Source organism: Sapajus apella, unplaced genomic scaffold (assembly GCF_009761245.1).
Source record: "Sapajus apella isolate SASKATOON/1434 unplaced genomic scaffold, GSC_monkey_1.0 scaffold14, whole genome shotgun sequence".
Classification (NCBI taxonomy): Eukaryota; Metazoa; Chordata; class Mammalia; order Primates; family Cebidae; genus Sapajus; species Sapajus apella.
Genome location: NW_022436954.1, coordinates 24,517,662 through 24,542,045, shown reverse-complemented (window position 1 = coordinate 24,542,045; position 24,384 = coordinate 24,517,662). Strand labels below are relative to the sequence as shown.

At 34.7% G+C, this 24,384-nt stretch overlaps 1 pseudogene across 1 annotated transcript in view; it reads left to right on the top strand.

Annotated features, from left to right (window-relative positions):
* The first annotated feature begins 19,879 nt into the window (after positions 1-19,879).
* LOC116555215 overlaps positions 19,880-24,384 on the top strand; it is a 116,507-nt pseudogene continuing 112,002 nt past the window's right edge. The window contains exon 1 of the transcript XR_004270424.1: positions 19,880-20,023. The product of XR_004270424.1 is annotated as a fatty acid synthase pseudogene (transcript). The remainder of the gene's footprint in view (positions 20,024-24,384) is intronic.

Below are 24,384 nucleotides of genomic sequence, written 5' to 3'. Positions count from 1 at the left end.
GCTTCCCTGGGAATCACTGAAGCAACTTGTAATTGATGTTCAAATGGGTAATTTTTACTCATTCCATGTAAAGAAAGAAAAAAATTAAGGATAATTGTTCATACTTGGAGTTATTTCTTTCTTGAGCTGAAAGAGGGAGAAAAGATCCACACTAATTTTTTACATAGAACACAAATTAGAATTAAAAAGAAAAGTGCTTCTTTTCTCTGTTGGCAGCTCCTTGATTTTGTTAAGTTGGCACTTGTTCTCTCTTTCCTATTAAGTCATTCATCAGTTGGTAAACTGGGGCTTATTACAGACATATCAAGTGAGAGCAAAAACCTGAAGATACTTTCCAGGAACCTGAACACAGCAATGGATCAAGCAACTTTGCAGAAACATGTTTACAGGGGGCACAGAGGGGTCAGCTAAATATCACTCCAGATAAACTTACACTTGTGATTTTATTTTCCTGTTTGACTATTTTAAGTAATATTTAGATTCCTCAAAACACACTGAGGTTGGGAACACCCTTTCTTATTATTTCATTTTTAATTATGGAAAAAGAGAAAGATCAAAATTAGTATTCACATAAAAATGGGAGCAATGGCAGAGAGGCATGGTTAGGTACATCCCTATGATATAAGCAAAGGAGTGCTCCTTATAAAGGAGGCTGGGCAGCACTCATTTTGTCTCACCAAAGCAAACTGCTGTTAACATAATTTTCAAACTGTCCAATACAAATATAAAAGGTACAGTCTTAGTGGGCCACGAGGAGGCCCAGGGACGATATACAAAAAGCTTGAGAATACAGATTCTATAAAAAAGAAATTCTTTTATCCCTGAACAAAGAGGCAGAGCAAGATAGCTATAGAGAAGCCTCTAGTGATCATTCCTCCCCACAGTAACACCAAATAGAACAAAAGTCCATAAAAAAGTACCTTCATGAGAAGGAAAAGTCAGGTGAGCACCAAAGAGAGTAGGCACTGAAGAGAGAAGGTGAAACAGGTTTTAATCACCTATAATATCCCTCTCCCATACCCCAGCAGTAGCCAAATGGTGTGGATATACAGTCTGTATGCTTGATGGAGAGAGAGCACAGTGATTATGAAATTTTGCATTGGAACTCAGTGCTGCCATGTCACAGTGGAAAACAACACAGGACAGAACTCAGCCGGCACCCCTGGAGGGAGCATTTAGACCATCCCTAACGGGAAGTGAATCATGTATCTCAGTAGTCACAGCCTGAGTTCCAGTAAGCCCAGCACCAAAAAAAAGTGCTCTGGGATTCTAAATAAATTTGAAAGTCAATCTAGGCCACAAGGCTTGCAAATCCAGAGCAAGTCTTGGTGCTATGCTGGGCTCTGAGTCAGTACATGAAGCATTCATACAACTCTAGGGAGACACGAGCTGGGGCAGCCAAGGAAGTGCTTGTGCCATCCCTCTCCAAACTCCACGCAACACAGCTAGCAGCTCCAGTAGAGATTCCTTCTCTCCTGAAATCAGCGCTATGCTGGCTTCAGGCGTAAACCTAACCCTAACCCTAACCCTAACCCTATTATTTCTTCTATTTCTGTGAAGAATGCCATGGTATGTTGATAGGGATTATAGTAAATCTGTTGATTGCTTTGTAAAATATAGATATTTTAACAATATTGATTCATTCAATCTATTAACATAGAATATCTTTTCATATTTTTGTATCCTCTTCAATTTCTTGCTTTAACATTTTATTGTTTTACTGTAGATATTTTCATTTTTTACTTCTTTGGTTAAAGTTATTCCTAGGTATTTAATTTTATTGGTTGCTATTATAAATGGGATTCCTTTGTCTCTAGATGACTCTAATGAAGTGGCTACTTTTAATGAAATTAGAGAAATTTACTTTTCTAAAATAAATTACACAGGTGATTCTAATGGGAATTTCTATCTAAAAAAAGATGGAGAGAAGAAAACTACTACCACTACCTGCATTATAGATTAAACCACGGGAGTGCCTGCCCTCTAACAGTGCCCTCCATTCTACTCATTTCATGCAGTCTTCATACTGTGACAAACAGGATATATTTTTCTTGTTTATACCTGTATCTTGAGAGATGAGCACTCTGCCTTGTACATAAAAAGAGCTCAATTTCTGTTGAGTGGGGTCTCAATCTATAAACATGTTACATCTAGAATGCTTTTAAGCCCATTCATTGGGAAGAGGCTTGTAGACACCTAATTTCACATGCAGATCATAGAACTCACCCTGGGGATTCTGTCCAGGCCAGGGAAGAGCCTTGCTGTCTCTGATGGTGGAGTTCTGGCATCAGATCTTCTTTCGTGTGCCACTCTGGACTGCCCTGAAGTGAAAACGAACATTGCAAGTAAGCAGGTTTGGATTGTGCTGGCAGAGCTATGCAGGAAAAAATTACACAGCCCATTACTAACCAGTTCCAGGTGCTTGCTGAAGTTGTTTCAGTCTCTTTATTTCCTCAGCATCAGCACACAATAAACCTAGTATTACCCAATTTAAGAAATACAGAGAATGAGTGTATGTCGCCTCTTAAATACCTTTGAGAAAATTAGCAGTATTTTTTTCTCATCTGTGTATAGGTATACTATAATTTATATATACCTGTAGATAGTCTGAAAACATAGACTTTGAGAATAAACATTCACTTATAAGTGATAATTTTTTTCAGTGATACAAACATGAATTATTTCAAGATGATAATGAAATCTGTACATGGAGTAATGGCTATTTAAGAATACTTAAAAATGATAAAGCATTAAAATTTAAAATTCAATTTATAATTTAAATAAAACAGAAAGAGCATGCAAATTATACATATTGAATTATCACCATTTTTATTAGAAAAAAAAATTACCTGTGTTTAGAAAAATACGCTAACAGTAAATACAATAGAATATATAGGTAAAGGTAAAATATATAAATAAATAGATAAAGGTAAATATGATAAAATATATAGATAAAAGTAAATACAATAAAATATATAGACAAAATAACTATGGTTCTACAACTATTACTCAAGGTCATACATATGACCATACAAATGTATATGATATAATATATATTTGAGTTCATTAAAGGCAGAGTGCTCATCTCTCAAGATGCAAATATAAGCAAAAAAATAAATTCTGTTTGTCACAGTGTGAAGACTGCATGGCATGAGCAGAATGGGAAGCAATGGTAGAAAGGAAGCACTCCTGTGGTTCAAGGTTACACATATGACCTTGAGTAATAGTTGTAGAACTGTAGTTATTTTGTCCATCTATATTTACTTTGTAATTATTCTATGATGAAAGTGAATTACCTTCAAAGTTACTGCAAAATTGTCCTGAATTAAAAATTTGAAGAACTGTCCTTTGAATTGTTGGAAGTTTGTTGCAAAGGTTTTGTTAAGAATTTAGAATATCTCTCTTTTTTCCTTCTAGCAGTAATTTTTAAGGAAAGTAATTATATAGAAATAAAGTAATTATATGGATAAAAAAACGACATCTTGTTTTCCCTTCTATCTCTGTAGAGTAGTTAAGCCTGAATAACAAAATGGCTTTATGAGTTCAGATGAAATTACTGGAAACTTCAGAAATGCCTTTTCTCATTATCTCCCTCAGACATCTGTCAATATTTATCTGTTAATAGACTAAGCAATCAGCCTCAGTAAATAAAATATCAGATCCAAATATATATGTATATATCATTTAAGCAATTAAAAGGATGAACGGGGATAGGATATTAGCATGACAATTAGGTCCAATGCCCTTATTTATATGGATCTTTCCTTCACAAAAGTTAATAGGTGGTGAAACTAGCAGGCTGAATAGTAATGACATTCCTCAGGTTTTCTCCCTATTGTCAACCACTTCTCTGATATTCCTGAGAAGCTTAATTGGAAGCAAATTCAAAAATAAACAGACTTTAATTTATAAAAGTAAGGCAAAAATCAAGGTCAACTCTAAAACACAACTGGCACTCACATTGAAGCCATAAGCTTTCTGTGACCTGGGTAGAGTCTGACTTTGCTTTGTTGACAGTAAAGTGGGTTCTAATTGCCTACTGGCCTTTGACTTACTAGTTGTGTAAACTTGAGGAGATTACTTAAACTCTTTGAAGCATATGCAAAACATTTGCAGAATGAGATTATGAAATCAATTTCATATAACTTGTTGATATGGTTTGGCTGTGTCCCCACCCAAATCTCATTTTGAATTGTAGCTCCCATAATTCCCACATGTTGTGGGACGGACCTGTTGGGAGATAGTTGAAGCATGGGGGTCATTTTTCCCATACTGTTCTTGTAATAGTGAGTAGTCTCAGGAGATCTGAGGGTTTTATAAAAGGTTTCCCCTTTTCTTGTCTCTCATTCTTTCTTGCCTGCCACCACGGAAAACGTGCCTTTAGCCTTCCACCATTATCGTGATTGTGAGGACTCCCCAGCCACATGGAACTGTGGGCCTGTTAAACCTCATTTTCTTTATAAATTACTCAGTCTCAGGTATGTCTTTATCAGCAGAGTGAAAACAGACTAATACTTGATATGATAATTTTGAGATAAAACGTGTAAATTACTCAGTACAATGTCTAACATTAAATAGGTTAAAGCATATTACTTAGATCCACTTAAGGATATCTCTGAATATCCTTAAGTGTTGTAGGTTGTTGTAGGTTGTAAAAAGGATATCTCTGAATATCCTTAAGTGGATTGAAGTAATATGGTTTAAACTATTTAATATTTTAATGGATATTTTAGATATTTTAATCCAAATGAAATGTACTTAGTAAATGATGAGTTCCTTAAAAGCAATAGTCCTTCATCTATTCTATAAGATGATGGTAATTTAATCAAAATATTAAATAGTCTCAGCATTTTGAACAAACCTATAGTTAGCTGCAGCTGTGGAGTTGAATATGTTCATATTAGTTCTGGCTCTACTTTTGAAAGATGTAGTTTCTGAGGTGTTTTTCCTTCTCTATGCATGTCGTAAAATGGTGGTTGGGAATGCAAAGTACAAAATGCAGCAAAATATAAAAAATGGAGAATGGTTTCACAATAAAATATTGCTACAAAATTTTAATCATCAGCTGTGCTACTTCTTTGAATATCCACACCTTATTTTAAAATTGGTGATAATTATAATAACTTCACATGGTTTTTGAGAAGATAGGAAAAGTAGCTATCACATAGTAGGTTATTAATAACCCAGCTCCCTACTAATACTCTACTTACCTTTCACACAAAACAAAACAAACAAACAAACAAACAAAAACTTCAAATTAAAATTGTCTTCAGCAACTAGCTCTAGCCTAGGTTAATGCAACATTATAGAAGAGAAAAATAGTTAATCAGACATTATAATTTAGTTACCCCAATCTGAAAAATTTCTGAAGGGCAACATGGAAGAAAGATTTGGTAGAATATTTACTGTTTTGGTAATTTAAATGTATATGATTATGGTCTACGTATCTTAAGGCAGTGAAACAAAACATAATTTGTGAAGTATTGATAAAATATCTATTAAATATTTTATGTTTTAATGAATTTACATCAACCAGTCATTGCTTATATGATACAACACTGTATAGAATACTTCAGTAAATGTGAATTATATTGCACTAAATTCAAGGGCATTTTTTTTTTGAAACTGGTATAGAGCTTTTCCTATAAAGTAAAAAATCAGTTTTATCTATATAATGCTTTTTACAACCTACAACAAAAACTTTTTAGATTTTTAAAGATGAAGCTTCTTTCTAAAATACTAGAAGATAAAATGGTTAATACAGACAAAAAGACTAAATTCATCAAAAACATAACAAAAATGCTTGGAATATGTGCTTGTTGCTTTGGTATCATTAATTGCATGAAAAAATGACAACTTTTTTTCAATGTAATGAAAGTATACAGGTGGCTATCCTTAGAATACATATAATATGATTATAAACTTGGATTCTAAGATCTGAGATCAAAGTCTAACACCTATATTAATTCTGCATCTGACTTCTTAGTGCTATCTTGAATACAAGAAGAAGCTCTTTTCCAGATTCCATTATTTTGAATCCTATACCTCAGAGGAGTCAGGGAGTAGCAGTCACATAAAACCAAATTTGTGATAGTTACTCTCACACATATAAAACTACAACACATATTTGAATTGGAAATTCTTCATGGACATGTCACAAAATTGTGATAAAACTGTAAAATATAGTTTTGCTACATGTACAAGTTATCATGACATATATCAGATTGTTTAAGGTATCATAAACTAAGAAAAGAGATAAGAAACTTATTATCTAGGCCGGGTGTGGTGGCTCATGCCTGTAATCCCAGCACTCTGGGAGGCTGAGGCGGGTGGATCACGAGGTCAAGAGATCAAGACCATCCTGGTCAACATGGTGAAACCCCGTCTCTACTAAAAATACAAAAAAATTAATTAGCTGGGCATGGTGGGGCGCGCCTGTAATCCCAGCTACTCAGGAGGCTGAGGCAGGAGAATTGCTTGAACCCAGGAGGCGGAGGTTGGGGTGAGCCGAGATTGTGCCACTGCAATCCAGCCTGGGTAACAAGAGCGAAACTCCATCTCAAAAAAAAAAAAAAAAAAAAATACAAACTTATTATCTAATCAGTAGTAGAATTTAATCACAGAATCAGACTGACATCACATTTAATCACTATGTGAATTTTGATATCAAATTATAAACATTGACATGCATTTTAATGACTTGGGAATCTTTTTAAGACACGGATTTTAATTTAGTAGTTCTAGGATCCACATTTCTAGCAGACACCTAGGTAATGCCTAAGTCATTGGCCTGAGAACTGGCTTTGAATCTTATGATTCTACTCTACTACTATCAATAGCACTCTCTGCCATGATGAAACTGTTCTATATCTGTACTGTTCAGTAGGATGCCTATAGCCACATGTGGATATTAAGCTTTTGAAAAGTGTCTAGTGTAACTGACTGAATTTTAATTTAATTCATTTTAAATTTAAATAGGCTAGCCATGTGAGACGAGTGGTTACTGGTTATTGGGAAAGACAGGTCTGCATGATAAAAACAATTTATCTTGATGATATGAGAAGGTACTTACGGCAAAAAAAATTTCTATAAAGAAACTCAGAGTAATAGATATTGACTTATTTCATGTTAATAAGTGTTTATTAATTCCTTCAAATGTGGCACACTTACACTAACCATAATGGTAAGACATTATAAATCCATATAGAATAATAATAATTATCATCCACAGTTTCAGATCACTGTTGTGCCACTTACTAGCTATGACATCTTGGGTAAGTATTTGCCCACTTTGTACTTCAGCCTCCTCATTTTTAAAAGGGGATAATAATAGTAATATTATTGTAAGAGTTAAATTAGTTGATATTTGTAAAGCATTGACACAGTGTCTAACACAAGCATAATGACATTAAAAAATAAATTTTAGCCAACATTTTTGCATGCAAAAATTACTTGGAAAGATTACTTTGAATTTCAAGAATTTGGCATAATTCATACATAGTAAAATTCATAGATCTTAAGTATATAGTTAGACAAGTTTTGACAGATACATTACTGCAGAAAGTTGCTTAATCCCTTTCCTAAGATTAAACCACCCAGCAAACACGGACTTTTTATCACCAGAGAGGAGTTTTGTCTGTTCCAGAACTTCATATAAATGCAGTTATACATACTCATTCTTTCTTCTTTGCTTCCAAAGAATATTTTCAAGTTTCACCTATTGCTGAGTACTCTACTGTATAACTTTACTGTAAACTTCTTTTTCTTTATTCCTCTGTTCAGTTGTTTTGCTTAACAATAAATAAAGTTGCTGTAAACATTTTGGTACAAGCATTTTGTAAACATCTATTTTTATTTCTTTTGGATAAATACTAGGAGGAGAATCGCTGGGTTACAGGAAAGGTATATGTTTAACCTTTTAAGATAGACTTAAAAAGTTTTATTAATTTGTTGGGAGACAATTCTCCACAGACCTCTCTCATTTTGGCATGTTTGGGAGCAGGGGTACTGGCTGCTTTTGTTTTGGACTATCATTTTAATGTATATAGAAAAACCTTGGTAATTAAAGATAGCGTACCTCAGGAGCGAAGAGCAGATTTGTGTCCTGTCCATATAATAAAGAAAAGATTTCCTTCCAGGACAAACTTAGTGTTTATTATTTAAAATTCAGTTTTCCTAACCTCAAATTTATTCTCCTTTAACGTATCTCTGCCTGTACAAGGATCTGTTGACCATATTTTCATCACTCTGTGGGAACTGTGGCTTAGCAGTTCTGCACAACTGCTGGCCTGTGCATGACTACTGATCTTACTGTGAATAATTACCTGTCCTTTGTCTCTGACCCAGGAATCTTTCCTTTTCTTTCTAGTATCCATAAAGCTACGGCAGACTTGGTTGTTACTTTGCAAGTAGGGTAAAATATCAAACTTGTAACAGTTTTTGGTAGTTTGGTAACAAAGATAGATGTTGATAGACACAGAATGCTAGAAAAGGAAAGATGAAGGCTGAGATTCTTTCATGTGATTTGGGAGAAGTGCACCAGAATAGCAGCAACATGTTGATCAAATTGTATGGTTAACAGATGTGCTTACAAGGAGACACTAGTGAGGTTCTTGAAGCTGAGTACTAGAAAGGAGTTATAAAGACAATTGCCCAAATGGTACCCTGATTGTGCTAACTTTACTTTGGGCAGGGATATTTTCTCACTGATCTGGTAATCATCCTTGGGTTTATCTCATTATTATAATTAGTACAAAGATTTGATTAGATTGACAGATGTTTCTACCCTCCCCCCACCGCCCACTACATTTTAGACCATATTTACAAAAACACACAGCTACATTGTGAGAACTTTTTCACAACTGTTACGAACATAAACTGGGACCCAATTGTTAATTTTTTGGCAGGCTGCTTGAAGACAAAGAGATGGAAGTATATGATTCTTGTTAAGAAAGAGTAGTAAGAACTCAGCCTCTTCTGCAATTTATGATGCCAACCTGAGATGCATTTGGACAAAAAACTAAAAAGGTTTCAGTATTATGTTTTTGGTTTTCAGTATTATACGCTTTGTTTTTATTTTTGTTTTTGCAGTGGATCCTGAATGCCATAAGGAAGCTTTGACCCTCTCATACAGGTTTGTTTCCCTGAGAGAAAAAAAAAGAAAGTATTTTGAGAAGACAATAAATCTAGTATGCAAGCTTATACTGCCCTAGATTGCTAGGTTTATAAGGCTGATAAGGTGACTAGCAAATGGGCCAGTTTTATGTTACCTGTGGTTCCACTTCTCACATACTATTTCTGCTGATGTATTACATGATTGTACCCATCCAAATCTCACCTTGAATTGTAATAATCTCCATGTGTCAAGGGCTGGGCCAGGTAGAGATAACTGAATCATGGCGGTGACTTCCCCCATACTGTTCTCATGGTAATGAATAAATCTCAGGAGATCTGATGGTTTTATTACGGGCTTTTCCTGAGGCCTCCCCAGCCATGCAGAACTGTGAGTCAATTAAATCTCTTTCCTTTATAAATTACCCAGTCTTGGCCAGTACTTTATAGCAGCACAAAAACAGACTAATTCAAATACTTATATATAAAAGAGCGATTTGGTTACTAGTGACCATGGCATGTAGAAAACTGCTAATAAAACATGTAAGTCACTCCTCAACCTGTCTCACTGTCCTCATGAAAGAAGTGCAATAGAAACAATATAGTATCTTAAGAAGAGACTGGGAAATCATAGCCTTATCAGGGACTTAAACACATCACACACAGAGTATGAAATGCAATATATTGATGCAACCATATATGTTTAATACAACCATATATGAAATGCAGTATCTCAATACAACCTTATATCTTCAGTTGTGAAGATAAATGGGCCTGGAGTTTCACAATACATAACAACTAGTTGAATTCAGTTTTTACTTCCATAGTTCCAGTTCTTGCAAATATTGAGACTGTGAAGATACTGCAATACAACTGAATATGTTGCACAAACTGGTAACACTTAGTATGCTGTTATAGACAAAGGCACCTAAAAACCAAGACCAATTTGTATTCATATGACAAAGTCTCTAATATATATTTGCAATATTCTCACAGGGGTTTCTAAACTCATGCCATTTGCCACCTGAGGCTGAGTTAGAATTTGGCATGCATGTCTACAGTTCTGATGCCCAACATTTTCAGCTACACAGTATAAATGATGTCCTGTTGTTTAACAGGTTGGCAGTCTCATTCCCAAAGGTGCTGACTGTGGTGGTATATTTCCTCCATCAGTAGGAGTGGTTAATAAACCCTGATAAATTTCAGGTGCCGACGCACCAAGTAAATATTCTTGAGACTACGTGGGTGGCTTCAAAAGTGTCAGTTCTTATGGCATTGAAAGAAAATTGCTCTATCTTGTTCCCACGACACTACCAAAAGGAGACACAGCGCTTGGTTAAAATTCTAGAATTTGGAGACAGTTTGAGCCTCTCTTGGGCATTTTATAATATTTGGTCTCCTATATTGGCTAAACTGCAAATTAGCATCCTTTGATTGGAGACCAAATCACAGGTTACCTTATAAACTGTTTAATGAACTGCAGCATGGTTTTTACTTTTGGATCCCCACAACCCTAAATACTACTTTGAGTAATGGATTCTCATGATTGATGTGGAGCCTCTGGCAGTGGGCGTCAGCTTCTATCCTGTCTTCTCTCCACTGTGAGCTTTTGACTCATCCATTCCATGACATGGCTACAAGGTACATCTCCAGAAAACAGTTAGTAGACAGTTACTGTGCTCTTGTTAGAATGAATGCCTGTCCCAAGAGGGCCCAGGCCTCTGGCCTGATATTCTCATTTTGGGGTGGCTCAGCTCAGACTTACTATCAAAATGGAAAAGGCCCATCAAAATGTACTTGTATACTGAAAATATTTCAGAGCATAGCTGGCCAGATTTTCCTAAATACCTGGGCCTGTTTTATAGATGGTTTATCTAAATTGAAATGCAATGCTATCCACTAGGCTATTGCACCTGTTCAAACTCAGCACCAGCTATGTAGAATTGAAAATGGACATTGCTGATCTGCTCATTGGGCAGAACTCAAAGTTATCCTCATGGCTCTGGCCAACACTCCCTCTGATTAATTTTACTATATTTTTACTGAATCTTGGAGTACTGCCAATTGCCTAGCTATTCAATCTGCTACTTGGAAAACTACATTAACAAATTAAAGTCACCATAGTTTATGTGTTCTTATCTTTTCTAATTATTATAATTATATTATATAATCATGATAATTTTATAATTAGTATTTTAACATTTTTTTTCCTTTGGTTAACCCTTCGTGTGGTTTCTCTAAGAAATTTTTGTTTACCCTAAAATTGTAGTGCTATTATACTGTTTACTGCTAGAAGCCACTAGCTTTAGCTTTTCTGTTTATGTTTATAATGAATCTGAAAATAACTCTCTTAAAATGTAAGATAGGAAAATAGGGACTCATTTTTTATAATAATGAATTGTGTCAATGCTATTCATTGAAGGCTTTCTTTCCCTCATGAATTGCACAAATGACCCTGTTAAAAATCAATACTGCATATGAGAAATAGCTATTTTTTTCTTTTTCTTTTTAAATTGTACTTTAGGTTCTGGAATACATGTGCAGATCATGCAGGATTGTTGCATAAGTACACACATGGCAATGTGGTTTGCTGCCTCCATCTCCCCAGTCACCTACATCTGGCATTTCTCCTCATGTTATCCATCCCTGATCTCTCCACCCCCCGCCACACTGCTGTCCCTCCCTTTACCAACAGACCCCAGTGTGTGATGCTCCCCTCCCTGTGTCCATGTGTTCTCATTGTTCAACACCCACCTATGAGTGAGAACATGCAGTGTTTGATTTTCTGTTTTTGTGTCAGTTTGCTGAGAATGATGGTTTCCAGATTCATCCATGTCCCTACAGAGGACATGAACTCATTGTCTTTTATGGCTGCATAGTATTCCATGGTGTATATGTGCCACATTTTCTTTGTCCAGTCTATCATAGATGGGCATTTGGGTTGGTTCCAGGTTTTTGCTACTGTAAACAGTGCCAATATGAACATACGTGTGCATGTGTCTTTATAATAGAATGATTTATAATCCTTTGGGTATATACCCAGTAATGGGATTGCTGGGTCAAATGGAATTTCTATGACTAGATCCTTGAGGAAGCACCACACTGTCTTCCACAATGGTTGAACTAGTTTACACTCCCACCAATAGTGTAAAAGTGTTCCTATTTCTCCCCATCCTCTTCAGCATTTGTTGTCTCCAGATTTTTTAATGATTGACATTCTAACTGGCATGAGGTGGTATCTCAATGTGGTTTTGATTTGCATTTCTCTAATAATTAGTGATGATGAGCATTTTTTCCTACATTTGTTGGCCTCATATATGTATTCTTTTGAAAAGTGTCTGTTCATATCCTTCGCCCACTTTTGGATGGGTTTGTGTGTTTTTTTCTTGTAAATCTGTTTTAGTTCTTTGTAGATCCTGGATATTAGCCCTTTGTCAGATGGGTGGATTGCAAAAATTTTTTCCCATTCTGTTGATTGCTGGTTCACTCTAATGATCATTTCTTTTTCTGCACAGAAGCTCTGGAGTTTAATTAGGTTCCATTTGTCTATTTTGGCTTTTGTTGCCAATGCTTTTGGTGTTTTAGTCATGACGTCAAGTCCTTGCCTATGCCTATGTCCTGAATGGTTTTGCCTAGGTTTTCTTCTAGGGTTTTTATGGTGTTAGGTCTTATGTTTAAGTCTTTAATCCATCTGGAGTTAATTTTAGTGTAAGGCGTCAGGAAGGGGTCCAGTTTCTGCTTCCTGCATACTGCTAGCCAGTTTTCCCAACATCATTTATTCAACAGGTAATCCTTTCCCCATTGCTTGTTTTTGTGAGGTTTGTCAAAGATCAGATGGTTGTACATGTCTGGCATTGCCTCTGGGGCCTCTGCTCTGTTCCATTGGTCTATATATCTGTTTTGGTGCTAGTACCATGCTGTTTTGATTACTGTAGGCTTGTAGATAGTTTGAAATCAGTTAGTGTGATGCCTCTGGCTTTGTTCTTTTGGCTTAGGATTGTCTTGGCTGTGTAGGCTCTCTTTTGGTTTTTATATTTTTGCAAATAGGATTTCTTAATCAAAACACAGAAAAAGCTAAACACAAGAAGAAAATGTTGGCATATTTTTAAAAACAAATTTTAAAATTTCGATTAATCAAATGTTCATTAATAAAAACCAAGGTATACAGGCAACAAATAGCACAACGAATGGAAAAGTACCTCATATCTCAATACTAACATTGAATGTAAATGGCTTAAATGCAAATGGACACCAAAAGTGAGCACAAATAGCTATTCTTATGTCAGACAAAACAAACTTTAAAGAAATAGCAGTTAATAGAGACAAAGAAAGACATTATATAATGGTGAAGGCCTTGTCCAACAGGAAAATATCACAATCCTAAACACATATGCATCTAACACTGGCGCTCCCAAATTTATAAAACAATTACTAATTGACCTAAGTAATGAGATAGACAGCAACACAATAATAATGGGAGACTTCAGTACTCCAGTCACAGCAGTAGAGAGGTCAAGACAGAATGTCAACAAAGAACCTGCCACCAAGCCTGGCTAAATTTTGTATTTTTTAGTAGAGACGTGGTGAGGGTATTTGGATTTTCTCTCTTCTTTTCTTGGTTAATCTTGCCAATGATCTATCAATTTTACTTTTCAAACAACAAGCTTTTCATTTTAGTTATCTTTTTAATTTTGTTTGTTTTAATTTCCTTTAGTTCTGTTCTTATCTTGGTTATTTCCTTTCTTCTGCTGGGCTTGTGTTTGGTTTGTTCTTGTTTCTCTAGTTGCTTGAGGTGTGACCTTAGAGTGTCAGTTTGTGCTCTTTCAATCTTTTTGATTTAGGCATTTAGGGCTATGAACTTTTCCTCTTAGCACCACCTTTGCTGTAATCTAGAGGTTTTTGTAGGTTGTGTCATTATTTTCATTGAGTTTGAAGAATTTTTTAATTTCCATCTTGATTTTGTTTTTGACACAGTGCTCATTCTGGAGCAGGTTATTTAATTTTCATGTATTTGCATGGTGTTGAAGATTCCTTTTGAAGTTGATTTCCAGTTTTATTCCACTATGGTCTGAGACAGTGCTTGATAGAATTTCAATTTTCTTAAATTTATTGAGGCTTGTTTTATGGCCTAGTGTATGGTCTATCTTGGAGAAACCTCCCCATGCAGTTGAATAGAATATGTATTCTGGGGTTGCTGGACAAAATGTTCTGTACATATCTGTCAAGTCCATTTGTTTCAAGGTATTAAATCCATTGTTTCTTTGTTGACTTTCTGTCTTGACCTCTCTAGTGCTGTGACTGGAGTGTTGAAGTCTCCTACTATTATTGTGTTGTTGTCTATCTCATTTCTTAGGTCTATTAGTAATTGTTTTATAAACTTGGGGGCACAATCCCAGACACTCGGGAGGCTGAGGCAAGAGAATCGCTTGAACTCAGGAAGCAGAGGTTGCAGTGAGCCGAGACGGTGCCATTGAGCTCTAGCCTGAGTGACAGAGCAAGACACCATCTCAAATAAATAAATAAATAAATAAATAAATAAATAAAATGAATATATACTATTAAACTAAGTCTCCATGCAAAATATGAATAAATTTAAATGTGATAATATACAGTAATATAACAAAAGCAAATCACATAAGACTGCATATTTTTAAAATAGACACAAGAAATACATGTGTGTGGTGACAACACATTAACCAGCAAGAGAATGCTAAACCAATGAGGAACTCATGTTACCACTTGATGGAGGCAGGTTTTTCATTAGAGATGGGGTTTCACCATGTTGGCCTGGCTGGTCTCCAACTTCTGACCTTGTGATTCACCCGCCTCTGCCTCCCCAAGTGCTGGGATTACAGGCATGGGCCACCATGCCCAGCCATATTCATTACTTTCTAATATTATTAAGGTTACATCCAAATTTACTTGTTATTTCTCTGTCAATAGATATCTTTGTCATTTCTATATTTGTTTCTATTATGAACAATTATACTATGAAGACATAGATGTATATATGTATGTGTTTGTAGCTGTTTATACTATATACATCATATATATTATATATTATATATCCTAGTACACAAATGCCAGCAGGTATGTAATTGAAAGAAGAGTAACAGTGTCAGAGGATCTTTAAATATTCAAATTTTAAAGATAATGCTTGTTTTTAAAATTGCTTGTATCAATACATTAAGGATACTCATATACTCAGTAGATGTAAGTTATTTATAATAGGTTAGTTTGAGGAATAATAATTTCAACACTATTCATTATAATATTTAAAATAATTATTCGAATGAATATATAAATACATATGCATGTGAAGATCTACAGATAAAAAAAGATATATGCAAAATTTAATTTTGATAATGCATTATTACCCAAAGATAATAACTGAGATCTTTGTTTCTAATCCCCTATTATGCTTTATCTGTCAAAAATCGTAAAAAAGCAAAACCAAACAATAAAAACATGTTTTGCCAAGGTTGGAGCTACTGTGAAAGCAAAAGAATAATCCTTGTATTATTTTTTTCTACTCTTCATTGTTGAAATATTTAAGACAATAATAAATGACTTGCATGTTGAACATCAGTAAAAACATGGCAGTTAAGCTTCTGCAACTAATGTTTAAAGTAGCAAAAATGGTGCAAGGCTTTGTGTTTGCACTTCTATGTAGATCATCTCTTCTATGAGCATAGTCTGCAGAATGGCCAATCTTAAGAATGACTTCTTGTTTTGACTTTTAATTTTCACTTTTTGTATTCTACAGGAGTGAATTATGCAACTTGACAACTTGCATTTTTATTTTTTAAATTGTTAATTGATACATAATAATTGCACATTTTTTGGGGTACATGTGTTATTTTGATAGCTGCATACAATGTGTAATGATCAGACCAGGGTATACTGATATTTATTTTCTCAAACACCTATCATTTCCTTGTGTAGGAACATTTCAAATCTTTTCTTCTAACTATTATGACATATACAATATATTATTGTAAATTATAATCAGTCCACTCTGCTATCAAAAGCTATGACTTATTCTTTCTTTGTAACTGTATGTTTGTACCCATTAACCAAGCTTTCTTTATTTCCCTCTCCAACCTTTCCAGGCACTGGTAAATAGAATTCTATTATCTACCTCCATTAGATCATTTTCTGTTCACTCATATGAGAAAAAATATACAAAAATATGTTTATTAGTCAGTGTGCTCTTTTTAATCCCAGCTGTCTGAACACCATGAATCTGCACACATTCTGCACAAATGATTTTAGACACTGATAAGTCATAATTACACTGTTAGATCTCAAGCTTGTTGAGAATGCCATTGCTTTTGACATATAAAAAAATAATGGCACCAGGGAAGATTATAGAAACATAAAAGTAGATGCTTTGTGTTGATTCTATTTGTGACAAATCCTGGCTGCTAGTAAATAACATGAAAAAAGATGAATTTCCAAATATATAGTGACAACTTGATCAAAGGAAGAAAAAAAAATGAGTCATGCATAATAGGTTTAATCAGGTTAATTAGAATCTGGGTTGCATTTTGGACCTGGGAGTACTTATCAACAGGCTGTTACTTGAAGGATTATCTTCACCTAGTCTAAGGAGCATGGCAGGTCTGCAGCATTTGGATATAATGTCTCACACTAGCTCTCTGGGAAGATGCTCTCTCAAAGAGTCGCAATTTAGCAGGCTGCCTCAGCATAAACTGAAAAATGTCTTGTGCTTTTCCTATTATAATGTCTGAAAGCATCACTGTCTGATAGAGGTATTCATGGGGTTATAAAGGAAAGGAGGAGGGGAGGGGATAGAAAAGCAAAGAGAAAGTGGGGAGAATAATGGGAAAGAGGATATGTAGAGGAGGAGAATGAGAGAGCAAAGGAGGGGCGTTAGAAGGGGAATGAGAAGTGGCCAAGGATAATACAAGTAATATATTGTGGAAGAGCTTCAAGCATCCAGAATCACAATAAATTTATAAATACACAGCAAATTTTTTCAAATAAAACATTAACCTCACTTTTGGGAATGCAATCTGGTAAGATAGTTTTTTCTTGGTTTGCCTCTTATTTAAAATAGTGTCTTAGTTTTTCTTTCCTTTCTTCTTTCTCCTCTACCTTTACCCTCTTCTCCAATCCTCCTCCTCCTTCGTCTTAATACATGCACTATCAGAAGTGTCTGTGAATCCAAAACACTTCCTTAAGCTGCAAAAAGTACACATTTTAACTCAGTCATAAACAAATGACAGGAAAAATTAAATGATATATCACTGATTTCTTTGAAAATATCATACATTCCTTGAAGTACAGAAGCTGCTTCATTGCATGTATCTCCCTCACCTGAGAAGGCACTAGTGCTTGGAGGGATAATAAGGGAGGCATGTGACATGTAAAAAAAAAAAAGTAACCAAAAAGTTTCAGTTGTATTGAGCATAAAGGAAGAACTAAAAAAGTGTTTTGCCTTCATAAGCATTAAAGATATTTTTAATTGCTGTGTATATATGACATAGTTTGCTCATTTGTATTTTTTATTTGGTTAGATATTTATATGCTCATTCTATTCTGCTAACACAAAATACACTCAACATACACACATGCATACATGCAATCCTATTAGATAAGAGGGGACTTGGACAAAATTTTTATTTCTTACTTATTTTCTAGTTTCCTATTTACTTGAACATAATAGAAAATATACACACATTAGATTTCAAAAATTAGGCTAATAAACCTTATAAACCTGTATACCTCTCAAATAGTTTACTATCAAATTAATATTTTTAACTAAAATATAAAATCTTAGACAATAATATCAGAAAAAGACAATAGATGCCTACTTTTAATTAAAAGTGAATTTTTCAGCAATTCCATTACTGGGTATATACCCAAAGAAATATAAATCATTCTGTTACAGAGATACATGCACACGTATGTTCACTGCAACACTATTCACAATAGCAAGGACACAAAATAAACCTAAATGCCTATCAATGATAGACTGTGTAAAGAAAATGTGGTACACATACACTATGGAATACTATGCAGCCATAAAAAGAAATGAGATCATGTCCCTTGCAGGCACATGGATGAAGTTGGAAGCCACCATATTCAGTAAACTAATGCAGGAACAGAAAACCAGGCACCACATGTTCTCACTTATAAGTAGGAGCTGAAGAATGAGAACACATGGACACAGGGAGGAGAACAAAACACACTGGGGCCTGTTGGGGGAGGGTGGGGCGGGGAAGAACAATGTGGATAAGAGCTAATGCATGCTGGGCTTAATACTTAGATGACAGGTTGATATGTGCAGCAAACCACCATGGCACATTTACTTATGCAACAAACCTACACATCCTGCACATGTATTCTGGATCATTAAAAAAAAGTCAATTGCTATAAAATAATACAAATTGTTTTATTATTATTCATATAGCACTGCAAGTCTCTTGACAAAACTTCAAGCATCTCTCCTTTATTTCCAGTTCCCTAATTTATGAAGACATCCTCTCTCAATAATTTAAAAAAAAATTTTAAGTATTTTTTCTGATATTGATAATTTTATTTCAAATATAAGATATATTTATTCATTTTCAAAAAGTTATACATATTTTACTTTCTTTAGTAGCTATAACTTTGTTCTTCTATTAATACTTTTATATCTATATCTATACTCTCAAATCATTCCCATATAGTTATATTACATATTAATATTTTGGTACAATAAATATTCAATACTTTTTCAAATTATAGAATTTATTAAATATTGTGTTATATTTATTAGAGTAAGCATTTACAAGTGAGCTGCATAATACATTCTGAGAATGCCATTTGCTTAAGTGTCCACTTAATACTTTCTTTTTGTTATTCTCATGCATTTTTTTTAGATTTTTATCGGCAAATTATCTCTAAACTCTTCACTACATCTAAAAACAGTTTCGTATTGTGGATCACAACATTTAATAGATTGCTTCCTATTTATTTCATTGATGCCATTCCTGAGACAGCTGATAATCCTCCTGCTCCAATCTCAACATTCAGCCAAGGAGGTAAGAAAAGGTATGACACAGATAAAATGGGAACATAATGTTAGAATAAAAGGAATCATCAAAGGATACAAAGCACCTCATTAAAGACAGAAAGGAAGAACTCAAAGAAAAGTTGGAAGTTAGGTAAGTTATCCTAAAAGAAAAGAAAAACACTGAATGAAAAAATAGTAAGTTAAAGATAAGCACCTTCCTTAGATAATGTATTAAACAACTTGCTGGTTTACCATTGCAAGCAGGCACCCCAGATAGGTGAGTACACAGACTGCTTTCAAGGGTATTTTTTTTTTTAAACAGCTATCCTCAGCCTGAGGGTGTGGGTGGACATGGATAGAGAAATCGATTGGAAGCCTCCTGAATAGGCTGACCCCCGGTGTTAAAATCTAAAGAATGAACAGGATCCTCTGATGCAAGAAAGTGGGAGAAAGCTTTTCTAGGTATCAATGTTTCCATCATGACTCCTACGCCTCTCACTGAGTGAGTTGCAGTGGTGAATTAAGAGCATTGGGCATATTGTGGAAACTTGGTAAAAAAATCAGTGGGGCTCATGACAAGTTTGGGCAATATAAACTGTCACATAATTGATGAAAATCATTTATTTGATGAATCTGACCAGATCAAACAACGTGTGACTAATGTGACGCCAGAAGAGTGGCAGGAAAATAAGACATCCACTCTGGGAAAGGGGAGGAAAATGACTTTCCATCATTTTCGGAAATATGATACAACTTCTCAAGTCACTGAATTCTCATTATCCACCTGACAGTCTTCCAGCACTAATGCACCTGTTGGAAGAATGTGGATGGGGACTTGTTCTAAGCACAAAAGAGACTGTCACTTTTCAGAGAGAAGCTCAACAAATGGTTTGAAGCCATTAGAGAATGTTCTGCCTTTCTATATAAATACTTTCTGGAGAGAGAATGTAGTTTCACAAAATGTCTATACAACAGAGGGTCTTAAATGTTTTATTTATAATAATATGAGACAAATGCCATTATTTTAGACAGCTTCATGGAGACAGGAACATCTTATGTTTGAGACTTTGTAAAATTAGAAATAATGGCATAGAAACCTAATCGTAAATTGGAAAACCTTTCATGATTGTTTCATGCATTCCCTACATGTTTGCAGCTAAATATTGAATTTGCAAGAATCTCAGATATGACATTTCATGAAAGACTCAAAATTGGACTAAGAAGTGGAAAAATTATGTTAATTACCATTCCTGATCAAGCGTGACTTTGAAGAGATGAATATACCTGCTAAAATAAAAAGACACATGTTCTGATATGCAGAGAGGTTAGAGATGTGGTCAAGAATAAATAACAGGAATTTCCATGTCAAAAATATTCAATTTCAAAGAAAGAGTGCACATAGGAAATCACTGCAACTAGGAACAAAATTCAGAGTTATTAAAGTCACAGGTTGAAAAATGAATACAAGCTATGCACCCAAACCTGCCATTATCAGAAGCAACATAAGCTGTCAGGTAGATAGAAGCAAAAAGGTAAGAAAATTACATATCTCCAAAATGAGATTTCAAGTGCATTTTGAATTCACAATGGAGTACTCTCAATCAATAATAGGATCAAATTTTAAGAAAGCCTCCATATGAGCCATTTTATAATTGTAGCGTAAGTAATATAATTATTTCAATACTCTTTACCAAATCAGAAGAGGTAACATTTTCTTATGGCAGAATTTAGGGCACATAAAAAAAGTTTCAAAGTATATAATCTGCAATAAGATACAAATACTATGGACAGTGAAATAATATTCCATCTTTCCAGGCTTAGGAAATAGTAAAAGAATAGCACCCTCAGGATTTGAATGCTTATTTTAACTAAACTGTAAGAAAATGAAATATACAAGAATACAAACTTGTAAATACTATCCCAGGGTAGCTTAAAAAAAAAAAAAAACTCTTAAAGGTACTCTTGGCTGCCTTTAAACAACAGATTAATCAATATATTTTGTATTTATTTCTAGAGATTTTTGATTGGTAGAATTGAGAACACATTAATGAGTGTCTTTCAGATGCCAGTTTTTATGCACATTATATTATTTATTCCATATAATATTTGAGGAGATGATCATCATTGACTTCATTCTGTCTACAAGAACCTGAGACACAGAGTGCTTAATGAATAAGTTGAATTTTAAAAAGAGTGCTGTAGATTTAAAAGGCCTGGGTTTTATTTTGGGTCTGCCACTTTCTAGCTGCTTAACTTTGTTTAAATTACTATATGTTTCTCTGTGACCAGATTTTTTTTTAGAAACAATAGCACCTACCTTTTAATGTTAGGGTAAATTTAGTTTCTATAAACCACCTGCGACAATGCCAGGCAGTAATTCTCAATAAACCCTGGCTAGGTTTCAACTTTCCATAATCTTTCACATCTTGCAAACACCGAGCTGAAAGTCAAACCCAAAATCTAACTAACACTGAAGTCTGTTTTCTTTTCTTGTTGTCATGCTCCTGTCCTCTGCAGCAAGGCAAACAGGAGGTGAAGTTAGGAGGTCATCGAAACAGAGTGAACACCAACAGAATGGTAAACATTATTGTATATTTGTGTCATGGGTGGGTGAGCCCAGAAAAGAAAAAAAATAACCGAATAACTGTGGAATTATATTCAAAATTGGTGGAATAAACCTGTTTTACTTCCTAAAATTTGTATGTGGGACAGACACTGTAGCTCACCTCTTTAAAGATGGATGTATTACTGTCTTTCAAAGATACACAGAACCATACCAATTTCCTGTGCCATTTCAGATAACAAGCTGAAAAGTGTATGAGCTTGTCAGTTGTCCTTGAGTTAGCATTGTAAATTTCCCAGTGTTCAGTATGCCAGGATTAAGGTTCTTGCCCTTATATGTCCATTGAATCTTACCGTAACTCTACTATAATCTTGCTGAAAGAGTCATATAAAACTGAACTTTAGTCTAGTCTCCTTGCTGTATTCCACTGTACACTCTGGAGGCGGAAATTCTACCCAAATATCATTTTAGGGGGTAACGGGGAGAGTGTGAGGGCTGGAATCTTCATATCATGCTAAGCCTTCTCCTGAAATGTCACCTGCAGTTCAACCCAGACCCCTTAGCTTACTTAGGATACAGGGTGAATAGGAAGGTAGTTGGCTAATTTTCCATATTCCTTCACAATCAAGATTTTCACTCCTCTGTCCCATCTGTCATATTAAACCTCCTTAGTATACACTTCCTCCAATTTCTTATGTCCGTTTTGATAATCAAGTAATGGAATGGCCTTATGCCAGCTGAGATCCTTTCTCTAAACCCTCATTCATTTTTACTGTCTGCAGTGTCCTGTCCCCATAAGTTGAGTTCTAGTCCTAAGACTTCAAAGTTATGGCTAAATTAACATTTTTTTCAGGGTCACAAGTAGAGCCTAAAGAAATAATTTTTTAAAGTATTTAATTATTTTGAGGTTGGGAGTATGGCTCACACCTGTAACCCCATAACTTCAGAAGGCCGAAGTGGGTGGATCACTTGAGGTCAGGTGTTTGAGATCAGCCTGATCAACATGGTGAAACCCTGTATCGATTAAAAATACAAAAAATTATCCAGACGTGATGGAGTGCACCTGTAAGCCCAGCTACTCAGGAGGCTGAGGCAGGAGAAGTGCTTGAACCCGGGTGGCAGAGGTTGAAGTGAGCCGAGATCGTGCCACTGTACTTCAGCCTGGGTGACAGGCTGAGACTCCGTCTCAAAATAAGTAAGTAAATAAATAAATAATTTAATTATTTTGAGTTAATGTTTATACAAAATTGCCATTAGCGTTAACTATAAATGCATCCACATATATTTTAAAGATGAGGGATATAAAATATTATTTTTTATTTATTATATTGTTTTATGTATGTGTATCTTTAATTTCAGCTCCCTTTCCCATTATATCACTAATATTAAAAGCTCTAATTCAAGAAGCAAAGGGTGCAATGTGAACAGAAAAGTTAATATTACATGTATGATGTATCCTTTTAATCCATTTTATCAGCTATCTCTGTGTTTCCTAATATTTTCTGCTTTTTATGACAAAATATTGTTATCACTATGGGCCTAAAAGTACACAGCAAACTGAGCAGAATCCTAGCCTGCCTCATACATTATCTGAATTTTCAGTTAATGTCAAATTTTTCTGTTTTTTATAAGTAGCAGGAAGTAAAAATACAAAAGTTTCTGTTCATTTTTTTCCCAGATTCCAAATTGAGGTTTTCAAAATCCAGAAAGCTGAAAAATAGCCATCTATTTCTAGTGTACTTGCCATCTACGTAATTGAATGTAAAAGGCAATGAGAGAAAATTCATTTATAATATATAACATTTATCATATCATAGTTTTTTACTTTAATAAAGCCACGGTCATTTTAAAAACATTTCTTGAAAAAAGAAATCTGTACAGATTTTACTTAGAGAAAAAAAATGGATACTGTTAAATATTGTTACCAGATAGATAAGTTTTAATTATTGGACTCTTTTTTCTTGAATGTCATTTAACGAATAATACTAATAATCCCTTTATCCAGATTAACTGTGGATATGGTCACAATAAAACGAATTATTTTTCTCACATGCTCTCCTGTGAAGATGAAGAGTCCTATTATTTTAAACAACATTCAGAGGCACACAGTATTTTTAAGAAATATCTTACCCTTTAAAAACACAGTATTTTTCCAGCTATAAATTGGAAACAAGGAAGTGTGAATGATGTTTCTCAAAATGCTGATTTACCATGACATTGAAGGCCTCCCACATGCTATTTTCTCCAGTCTACATAACCATTTTTATCCTCCCTGCTTTTCCTGATAAAAAGCTTCTTTCTCTTAAAATGTTCTGTTTATTAACCACTAAATATGTATCTTGTTCTTCTAGCTTTTTCTACTCTTGTTTTCTGGAATGGCCTGCCCCTTCCTCATTTCCAACCCTGATACTATTAATTAGCCTGATTTCTCTACTCTGCTCCAAAGATAACCTTTGGAAAGTATCAGGGATCCATTTGCCCTGGATTGCTTTTCTTAATGTCCACGAGATTCTTCGGCTGAATTTTTTTAGTGCACTTTTAATGCTTTCCACAAACTGCCTCTCATAGCTTGTTACTGGAATTCATGTTATGGCTTCACAGTCTTAGAGTTGGTAGCCTCTTACTCAATCTCATTACATTAGAGGAAAATGAGGCCTAAAGAGGTCAAATTATCTGTTTAGTTTCA